Source organism: Macaca thibetana, chromosome 8 (genome assembly GCF_024542745.1).
Source record: "Macaca thibetana thibetana isolate TM-01 chromosome 8, ASM2454274v1, whole genome shotgun sequence".
Taxonomy (NCBI): Eukaryota; Metazoa; Chordata; class Mammalia; order Primates; family Cercopithecidae; genus Macaca; species Macaca thibetana.
This window is the reverse complement of record NC_065585.1, coordinates 97,770,250-97,781,540: the sequence shown is the minus strand read 5'-3', so window position 1 is coordinate 97,781,540 and position 11,291 is coordinate 97,770,250. Positions and strand designations below refer to the sequence as shown.

General features: G+C 36.7%; 1 pseudogene; it reads right to left on the bottom strand.

Moving 5' to 3' along the window:
- Positions 1 to 4,981: 4,981 nt before the first annotated feature.
- On the bottom strand, positions 4,982 to 7,143 carry LOC126960751 (mitogen-activated protein kinase 6-like; annotated as a pseudogene).
- Positions 7,144 to 11,291: the final 4,148 nt, after the last annotated feature.

The following is an 11,291-nucleotide window of genomic DNA, read 5'->3' as shown; positions in this document are numbered from 1 at the left end:
GAGGCAAATAGGGTCGTTTCTAATTTAGCCCACATAACCAGTTTATCAAAATATTTATGATGTCATAAAAAAGGTTAAAATATTATAAATTTTTTTTTACCATCTATTTCCCAACTGTTAAAAAATGTCACACATTTTTATTATGGTAACACCTGACTTTGGCAGTTTATATTAGTTAGAGTAACTATGCCTCCATAACAAAACTAACAATAATTTAGTGAGTCAAGCAATTAAAAGTCTCCCCCGCCAACGCCCCCGCTGTCATGTACCAATCAGACTGGTTCAAGTAAACAGGAAGTTGGCCTCAGATGGTTGTTGTGGTACCCAGGCATGGCAACTCTGCAATCCTTAGCACATGACTTTTGAGGTCACTTCCAAGATCACTCTGCTCATTTCCTTCCTGGCTAAGAGAAGCAGGGAATTGAATATGGAGAAAGCATGCTGCTATCTGGAAGACCCACCCTCAAGTGGTACATACCAGCGCCATTCACATTCTGCTGCCTAAATTACTCACTTTGCCTCACCCAACTTTCACGAAGCATGGAGAATGTAGTCTGTATGTGTGCTCAGTAAGAACAGCAGCATACATTTTGGTGAACAACTACAGTCTCTGACAGAATTGCTATTATCAAATGAATTACGAGAACGTATATAAATGCAGTAAGGGAGAGAATGGAGATAGATTTGAAAGAAATTTTTCTCTATTTTCATTGCATGTAGCTCTGCAATACCTGGGTGACTGAGGTAGTATAAAGGTCTAAGAAAAAGCCAACCACAATATAGAGAATTTAATATTGAGATGTTCTGAATACAAAGAAATATTACCAATATTATCCTCTAGGAATTGCTTCATTGTCAACTTATAGAGGAAGAAGTATGTGTTGCCGAATCACACTAATATCCAATAATGCAAATTTACATATAGCAAATATCAAATACATATTGCCATATGAATCAGCTCAATAAACAATTATTGATAATAAAATAGAGGTCTATTCCTTTCTAGGGTTATTTTCTAGAATATCTTATCACTTGGTAAAGTACTATTTGGTTATAAAGTTGGATTTTTAACTGTCAAGAGACAGATGAATATGTGATATGGTTTGGATGTTCATCCCCTCCAAATCTCATGTCAAAATGTGATCCCCAGTGTTGGAGACGGACACTCACAGGTGGCGTTTGTGTCAGGGGGGTGGATCTTTCATGAATGGCTTGGCGCAATCCCTGAGCTAATGAGTGAGTTCCTGCTCTATTAGTCACATGAGCGCTGATTGTTAAAAAGAGCCTGGCACCTCCTCCTTTCCCTCTTTCTCATTCTCTCACCATATAACACACCTGCTTGCCCTTTACCTTCTGCTACAGTTATGTATCCTGAGGTCTCACCAGAAGCAGAGGCTGGCACCATGCTTGCTCAGCATGCAGAACTGTGAGCCAAATAATCCTCTATTCTTTATAAATTACCCAGCCTTAGGTATTCCTTTACAGAAACACAAAATGAACTAACACAGTATGCGTTACCAAAAGCATGATTTTACTTAATAAAGTTAGTTAAGGAATAATTTACATTTCATATTGAATATTATATTTTAAAACAGATCCATTAGAGCAAAATTTTGAAAAATATTAAGATTTAGAACAGTAATAAAATCTTTAATCCTTGACTGTTTTATTAATTAATTGTTTTTCTAATCATAGTATCTTAACCAGCTATCTTTGGTATAGATATTAAATATTTAAATTTTGTATGGTTTTAAAACTATTAATAAAAGTAGGAAAGCAAATAATTTTGTCTACAGTTACTCTTTTTGTGTTTGTGTGTGTATATGTATTCTAGGTATGCTTATGTATTGTTAAAGTTTGCATGTGTCTGTAATAGCAATCTTAATCTTAGTACGAATGCAAGAGAGAATTAAGGTCAATAGTTAGAAATATTTTGCACAAGCAAAAACAAAAAAAAATGCATGCGTGTAATAGTAAACTATTAACAAGGAAAAAGTGGGATTGTTGCCTTGATGAACTTTACATGGATGTAACAGGGGAAGTCATTTAGTGGTGGAACTCTTCATGCTGTGAGAGGCATTGTCTATTTGTCTGCAGCATTGGAAGTGCAGGCAGAATGAGCTGGGGCTGACATATTTGAATTTGATGGGGCTCGTCTACAACCAAAACCAGAATATATCCTTAAACTAGGATACAACATTGTTTCTAAGAACTTTAGTTTTTTATTTAATAACTCAAAATTGAGCCAAATTTTTTAGGAAGCTTGCATAGGTTTACCTTCTTTAAAAAAAAATTTATTTAAAGTTATCTTGGGAACATAAAAGGTGTATCCATATGTATTATGGGATCCATGTCATGTTTTTATACAAGCGTACAATGTGTAATGATCAAATCAGGGTAATTGGGGTTTCTATCACCTCAAATATTTATCATTATTTTGTGTGTTAGAAACATTCCAGTTCTACTCTTTTCATTATTCTAAAACAGGCATTTCATTCAGAATGGCCACTTAAGTGAAAACAAAAAATTATTGCTGTTACATAACAGCATATAGGTGATTTGCTTGATAGAATTACTTTGAAAATCAGGAAGGCATTTACTGTCTTATCAAAGCATGTGCGGGTACTTTCCTGGGGCAATCTGGAGTATCCGATGATTGTCTCTAAGGCATCTCCTTTATTTGAAGGGATTTCACTTGCACTGTAGTACATTCAGATAACATGGGACAGAGTCAGGATTGAGTAAGCTGCTGGCCCAAAGAGTGTAAAACAAATGAAAATTTCAAGTACAGCCTTGTGAATTGTTTATTAATGTCATATTGTTCTGGGAGAATACTGGCACTGAAAGTAAGTTGCTTTTCTAATTGAGATTTTTATACTCTATTTTTTCCTCTTAAAAAAAGAATTATTTTAGTTTCTAAGAAGCTTTGCTTTCCTCATAAAGACAGGATCTTGTTATAGAGTTTCAATTATCTTATTTTTGTTTTTATCTAATTGATTTCTCTATTAGTTTAAAACTATTTGAAACAGATAAAAAGCTAATTTTATATAAACAAGACATTCCTCCAAAATGGGAGAAGAAAATGGTCTAACACTTCTGCTTGTCATGATATTTTAAACTCATCTATTTCAGGGACTGTGTCCTTCAAAAGTTTCTATGGTGACTTGTGCAGAACATTACACAGAGTAAGATCCTTACACATTTTATAAAAATATTGACCTGGCGTGGTGGCTCATGCCTGTAATCCCAGCACTTTGGGAGGCCGAGGCGGGCAGATGACGAGGTCAGGAGATCGAGATCATCCTGGCTAACATGGTGAAACCCCACCTCTACTAAAAATACAAAAAATTAGTCAGGAGTGGTGTTGGGTGCCTATAGTCCCAGCAACTCAGGAGGCTGAGGCAGGAGAATGGCGTGAACCCAGGAGGTAGAGCTTGCAGTGAGCCGAGATTGTGCCACTGCACTCCAACCTGGGTGACAGAGCAAGACTCTGTCTCCAAAAAAAAAAAAAAAAAAAAAGATTTCTTAGATAACATTTGATGGAGATTTCTTTTTCATTTGCACAAAATACAGAGTTAGAAACCTCACCTAGAGTTGCTGTTTAATGAACACGTTTTCCAAGACAATAGGTAAACAAGGAAGATCCCTTTGTAGCTTAGTGAAAACTATGATGATATTAAATTTTAAGTTTCTCAAGAATAAAGACCACACTTTGATCATAGTCACATTCCCAAGAGAATCTAACATTGTTTTCTAATGAAAATAAGGTGTTTAATAAATATTTTTTTCTCTTAACACAAACAGATACAACATGAAGGACAAGTGGCCAAGTTTATTTTATTTTATTTTCCTACATTTAACCTAATTGTATTCATGCTTGCCTTGGGATGGGGAATAGATCATTCAGTAAAAACATACAGTAAAAATAAAATGTCTTATCATGTGCAACTTTTAAACTACAACAATGATGTACCTTAAATACTTCCATGCACACAAGTCTAACATTCTGTTTTTTTAATAAACACAATTAAGACTTCTAGGAGCATTTTATAATAAAGTAATTCCTAATTAATTTTTCTTTGTAGATAGATCAAGCACCTCCAAAATACAAATTCCTATATACAGTGAGCACATTACTTAAAATGAACACCTAGGTAAATTAAGTACTTCAACAGCTTTAGGATAAGCTGACATTATATATTCAGCTAGGTAGGCAATGAACCATAGAACCAAATGGAAAAAGTGTATTTGCAAATAAATTTTTAAAACTAAGTTAATTTTTATAATTAAATACAGAAATACACTGATTTGCTAAAATAAATAAGATGTGATGTATTAACACTTCACAATAACACAGAACTTTTATAAACAACAAATGAGTCTTATTAAGAATAGTTTACTACAATAAACGCTGGCTAAATAGAAGTGCATATTGTGAAGCACTGTGGGTGGTATATGTGTTGCCACATACTCTTGCTACCTTGAGGTAGATAACACATATGTACCAAATTCGATATTCATTTTCAGTTGCTGCTGGTATTATGTGTTTTAAGAAATGTGTACAATATGAAAAATTTGAAAATACTCATGAATGAAAAATGTCTTAGAAAAAAAGGATATTTTCATGCAATTATGTATAGTCTCACTGTGTAAATTTTAAGGCAAGATTTGTTTCCTGTAAAACAGATCACTGTTCTATGAGAGAATGTTCTTTACTTGTCTTAGTGCATTCCTTTTGTCTCCTTCTACATTGCATTATTTTGCTCTATTCTTTATTTTTGTGTGCAAATGGCATGCCAGTTAAAACGAAAACTATCTCACCTGTAGAAAAAGAAAGTCTGGATTTTAAAAACCAAGAACTAATAAAATCCTTATTAAATGACACCACCTGCTTCAAGTAAAAAATGACTTAAACACTAGTAATAAAAAAAGACAAAACACATTTCTTGAATAATTCAAAGATAAATGTCTGCTGAATATTTTAGCTCAGATGTTTCAGAATGCTGCTGTATGTTTTATGTGGAATTTGAGGGGAAGATTTCATAGCAGAATGTGTTCCTGTGGACTGTATTGACTTAAGTGGTGACCCAACTGGACTGTGAAACTGCGGGATGTCTATGGACTCGAGCTGCTTGTTAGAGAGGAACTCCCCACTGTTATTCAGAAATCCTGCCTCATGTCCTCTCTCTCCAAGTTTCCCATCCTCTACTGGCTCAGTTTCTAGCATTTCATGATCTTCTTTCCTGCTAAAGAACTTGTCCAAGTAACTGGTGTAAGTGTTTTCCTTCTCAACTTGTTCATCCTTCCTTACCTCAGAAAACTGATTTACGAGAAAACAGTCCTCCCCACCACTCACAAGCTGGCTGTCCCAAGAAGATTGGTACAGGGCTTCTAATTGAGCCAGATTTGCCATTCCTTTTTCCTGTTTGTCTTAGCTTACTGACTTTGATATCAACCTTTTCAGTTCTAGTTGGGACACTGAGCTATTCAAGTCATTTATCAACAACATCAGTAGGCTCATGTTGGGAACTAAGTTGAATAGTTCCTGCAATAAAATAATCAAAGTCAAACCCCTGATTCTTTTCTCTTTCTTTTCCAGCCAGTTGCTGTGATGCTTCCTCTAGTGCTATCTGGGCTGTAACCAATCCATACCTTTCACATTTTGATTTGCCTTTCTTATCAGATTTTTCTTTGCTTTGTTCTTTCCAATTGGAAAGATCTATAATAAGCCTGGGTTCATAGTAATGGTTAACTTCACTCTCTCTCCAAACTAAGTTATCTAAATATGATGATGACCTTGTTTTGTGGTTACAAGTATGACTACACTTCAGATCACAGTATTTGTTTTCATGATGATCTGGGTACTGCCAACAAGGCTCAGTAGAATAATTGGTATCAAAAGCAGGGTCCTCCAGATACTTTTCCTGATCTCCATCCAAATATTTTCAGGGATCAACTTGTACTTCTTTTTCATCAGTGACACCAGACAGAGCTCTTGGATCAAGCTGAACTTCATCAATATCAAAGTTGTTATGTATAGGCCAATCATACTCTGAAAATTGACAATCATGGTACCTTTCCCAATTATAAATGTGACTGTGAGTTTCATCCATAAGCAAAATATTATCAACTTTATCTTCAATGTGAAAAGGATGGCTTGAAATTGGCTCACCCATTGGAGAAGAGTATATGCTCATGTAAGAATGGGAGAGTGCTTCTTCTGCTGTTAACCAATCCATGGGGCTAAATGTAAAAATTTGTTCCAGGAAATCCAGTGCTTCTGGACTAATTCCTGGAAACAGCAGAGTTAAAGGTTTGTGTGGCTCAGTCATGTCATTTCTAATGTAAACTGGAATTACTCTGAGAAGCTCCTGACGATCTTCCTCATGTGCAACAGGAATCGATTATAAAATCAGCTGCATCTGTTCAAATTCATGTGCACCTGCAAAAAGGGTTTTACCAGTCAGCATTTCAGCAAAGATGCAGCCTGCAGCCCACGTGTCAATGGCTTTAGCATAATTATTAGGAGAATGTAAAAGATGTGGAGATCTGTACCATTTAGTAACCAATCCTTCAGAAAGATGACCCTTATGGGAATTATGAGTATCCATGATCCGTGCAAGACCAAAGTCACCTATCTTCAGCACCAGGTTTTCAGTATTAATTAAAAGAATAGCTGGTTTGAGATCTCTGTGCAGTACGTTTGCAGAGGGAATATACTTGAGCCCCTGTAGCAGCTGATACATGAACAGCCTGGCATGCTCTTGCAGTAAAGGGCCCTGCTCCAGCACATTAGCCAAGTCTGTCTCCATGTACTCCTGAGCAATGTAAACACTGTTCAGCTCTGTAAGAGAGCCCACATCATCTGTTAATTGGCTTCTGCTGGGACCAAGAATTTCAAACACTTTCACAGTGTTATCATGGTCAAGTCTTCTAATAATTTTGATTTTACGTACAGCATGTTTGACATTCTGGGAATTGATAAGGACCATTTTCTTGATGACCACTCTTTTGTCACCATCATTGTCTACAGCAGAAAAAAACCAAGCCATTGCCTCCACAACCCAATGGTTTTAAGTCCATACACCGAGAACCCAGATCAAAACCATGAATGTTCATGAGACTTTCAAATTTCTCTGCCATTTTGAAACCCTTACTATTGCCTTTTCCTTTCAACTGGTTGAACTTGTGTAAACAAGGAAGAAACTTGGCATCAGAAGGAAAGATCTTTCAAAAAGGGAGAAGAAAATAATTATGGTTCCACAGCAAGATGGTTTCTTGATGTTCGCTACATATGCCAAACAGGCCTGTTGAGTTCCCCTTAGACTTAAAGCTCAAAAAGCTCTACTCATATCAACAATTAAAAATATTGCAGTACTCAAAGTTCAAGAAAGGGGCAGCAACTCTGCAGACATTTAAAGAAAACACTCAAGAAACTCAAATGGAAAGAAATGACCTATTATGCACTCAGATTACTGTGCTAAATGATATAACATTTAACAAACATGTGAATAAATATGCACACAACAGGCTTCTATGAACATTCTCCTCACAATACAGATACGTTCAGTGTTGGACTAGTCCTGAGCAGCATTGTTCTAAGGTACTGGCAAGCACTATTTCCGTTTTGCTTCTTTTCTTTCTTTGTTGCTATATATTTCAACAGGAAGCCCTGGTGGCTGTTGGTTAACAGAAGATGTCTTCTGTCAGTGATCAGGTGGCTCCAGCTCACCACAATCACAATCAAAGCTACCATCTATCTTACTCTGATACAATGGGACTTTTCCAACTCCTTGAGAGAGTGTGGGGCCCGCGGACAGCCCCCAGTGTCGGCTTAGGTCTCAGGCTGTCCTGACAGCAGCAGCATCTCTGAGGCTCTCACTTTGCACAGTTGCTGCCATGTAACCCTGACCCATGAGAACCAAGTGACCAAGTTTAAATTGTGGAATCCTCCTCCTCTCCTAGGATCTGCAATATTCAGTGTTTTTATTTAATTATTTATTTATTTATTTATTTATTTATTTATTTATTTATTTCTGGAGACAGAATCTTGCTCTGTCGCCCAAGCTGGAGTGCAGTGGTGCGATCACAGCTCACTACAACCTCTGCCTCCCAGGTTCAAGTTACTCTCCTGCCTCAGGCTCCCCAGTAGTTGGGATTACAGGCACCCGCCACTACACCCAGCTAATTTTTGTATTTTTAATAGTGAAGAGGTTTCACCATGTTGGCCAGGCTGGTCTCGAACTCCTGATCTCAGGTGATCCACCCACCTTGGCCTCCCAAAGTGCTGGGATTACAGGAGTGAGCCACCACGCGTGGACTGATATTCTGTGTTTTAAATTGCTGAACAAATCAACTCCAAAATACCAGGGGCTTACTAACAGAGCTTTGTTACTGCATGTGTGACAGCCTCATGTAGCTGTGCAAATGGGTGTGCAGTTATCATACCCAGTGATTCTGGAACCTGAGTTTCTTCCTTCCCGTACTTTGCTGCTTCCTAGGGCCTCCTCAACCTCTGCATCCACCTACCAGAAGACTAAAGAGAGTGGAGGAAGCACAACCACTTCTTGAAATCTGGGTGGGACACTCCTAATCATTCTTAACTAATCATATTGGCTGGAACTGACTACATGGCCAGATGCAGATGCAATGAGAGGCAGCAGGTGGAAGGGGGGATTTAAGCAGAAGCAATTAAAATCAAAGCAAGCAGGCATAAAAGTGCCTTGTATATTCCAAGAATGGAGACTTGTCTGCTTGTCTCCAAAATTATGTGTAGAAAACAAGGGATAGGGACTGGAGTCAAAAGATAACATTAACTAAAGTGTAAAGGAAATTGAAAAGTGGATGGAGGAATATTTTGGGGTCTGTAATTTTTTTCTTGAGACAAGGTCTTGCTCTGTGGCCCAAGCTGGAGTGTAGTGTGGCAATCACAGCCCACTGCAGTCTCAGCCTCCTGGGCTCCAGCGATCCTCCCTCCTTAGCCTTTTAAGTAGCTAGGACTACAAGTGCATGCCACTGTGTCTGGCTAATTTTAAATTTTTTGTGGAGACAGGCCCTCACTCTGTCACCCAGGCTAGAATGCAGTGGTGCAATCCTGCCTTACCGTAGCCTCCACCTTCCAGGCTCAAGTGATCTTCCCACCTCAGCCTCCAGAGTAACTGGGACTACAGTTGGTGCCACCACACCTGGCTAAGTTTGAAATTTTTATTTTGTAGAAATGGGGTCTCCCTATGTTCCCCAGGCTGGTCTTCAACTATTGGACTCAAAGGATCCTCCTGCTTCAGCCTCCCAAAGTGCTGGGAATACATGCATGAGCCGCTGCACCCAGCCTGGCTCTGTATTTTAAAGGACAGTGTTTATTTCTAGCCCCATAGCAGATTGGAATCACGAAAGCCTATGGGGTTTGGAGAAATGCATAGTTTCCAGAGCCTGCATATTTATTAAATGCTGGAAGCAGGAGGAAGACACTTAGGTTCTCCATGTCCTGAACACTGGCTTGTGCATCATCAAGACACCCAGCCTAGAGAATGGAGATCTAGAAAAGAACATGGACTGTAACAGCTAAACCTGGATGTTCTATCATCAGGCCTCTCTCTAGATCTTTGGAAAATGCACATATTTGCATATGATCATTGGAAATAACATTTTCATCTCATCCACATAGCTTTTCTCCCCACGTTTTTACCTATTGCAAATAATTAAGCTATTGGGCACCACATGCCTATTTCAAAACTTTTTTCTCAGGATGTATTTTACTTTTAGATTGAAACACAAAAGTTTAGTTATGTTGTAATAAAAATGTGTTGGGTTTATCTATGAGCTAAAGCATCACTGGAACATGACCAGTGTATACATTAGAGGATTTGTAGCAAATAAATGCACTTATTACTTTAAGTGTCATGCAAATTTATTGCTATTCATATGTTGTCTTCATTAGAAAGCCAATGATGAACATGACACTACATTTTTATGTAGTCTTGGTTCTCTTTAGAAAAAAGTTATAAAAATAGTGAGAATGAAGCTGCATGACTAAGAAATAAAATAATTTGATAACCAAGTACTGTTGCTTTAAATACAATCTAGAAAATAGTAGACTCTTACACACAAACATATTATTAATGATACTTTATTTTCTAGCATGGCATAATATAATAAAAAGGAGTTTTTAACTACCTTTATTTTGTTGTTGGATAATTGGATAATTAATATTAGTGATAATAATAAGTAATTCAGTTTTTTTCATTTGTTTTATCAGCAATAAAAAATAATGATATAAAAAAGTTGGAACTTGCTTTCTGGCACTGAAAACATTGAAAGGCCTGTCCTACATAGTTATTTGCAGTGGAGCAGCACAAGGATCTCTGCAGGGACAAAAGAATATTGAAATATTTTCCCTTGATATTTCAGATTTTCATGGATGATAAAAATGCCTTCAAAGAATGAGCAGAAAAGCTACATAAATTGAATTATAATAGCTAAGTAAAATATCAGATTACTTAGAAAATCCCCTATTGTTTCATGAAAATAATACATATATATATATATATATATTTTTTTTTTTTTTTTTTTTTTTTTTTTACTCCTTGGTTAATTGCAATAAATAATATCCTCAATGTCAAATCTTAGGAGATTGACAACAAATTTAGAAGAGAATCTCAAAGTCATTTTATTTATACAGAGAAAACATTTATAAATATAAATTGAAACAGTCTGACTGCAATGCAGCATACCCAACCATATTGTTTGCAGTATTAGAGTACAAATGGGGGGTTCTTCATTTCCTAATGAAATTTAAGGTTCACTTTATACATTTTCTCTTTAGAGAATACACAGAAAGATTCAGCTCTCTCCCTGGACGGCAAATGAACCAATATTGTAATGCCCGCTATTGGTATTTTTAAAGTGTTCTGCAAATTGAGGGCATGAAAGAGCCATTTGTAAATAATAGAACATTTCTAAAACTATAAAATGAGAACATTATTTCTTCTATAATGCTTATTAACTTTCTGTATCGTTAGAAAATGTTTAGAAGTATTATTCCTCCACAAATAGGGAAAAAAATGCACAAGTTTATTCAGTGTGCCATCATTGAGAAAAAAAAAAAAGACCCAGGAATACAATTAATGCCCATCAACCTACAACACATCCCCAAGTAGAATATTTTTCAACTAAACACACACACACACACACACACACACACACAGACAGAGAGACAGAGAGAGAGAGAGAGAGAGAAAGAAAGAAAGAAACAAAGAGAGAGAAGAGAAAGAAAGAAAAAGAAAGAAAAAGAA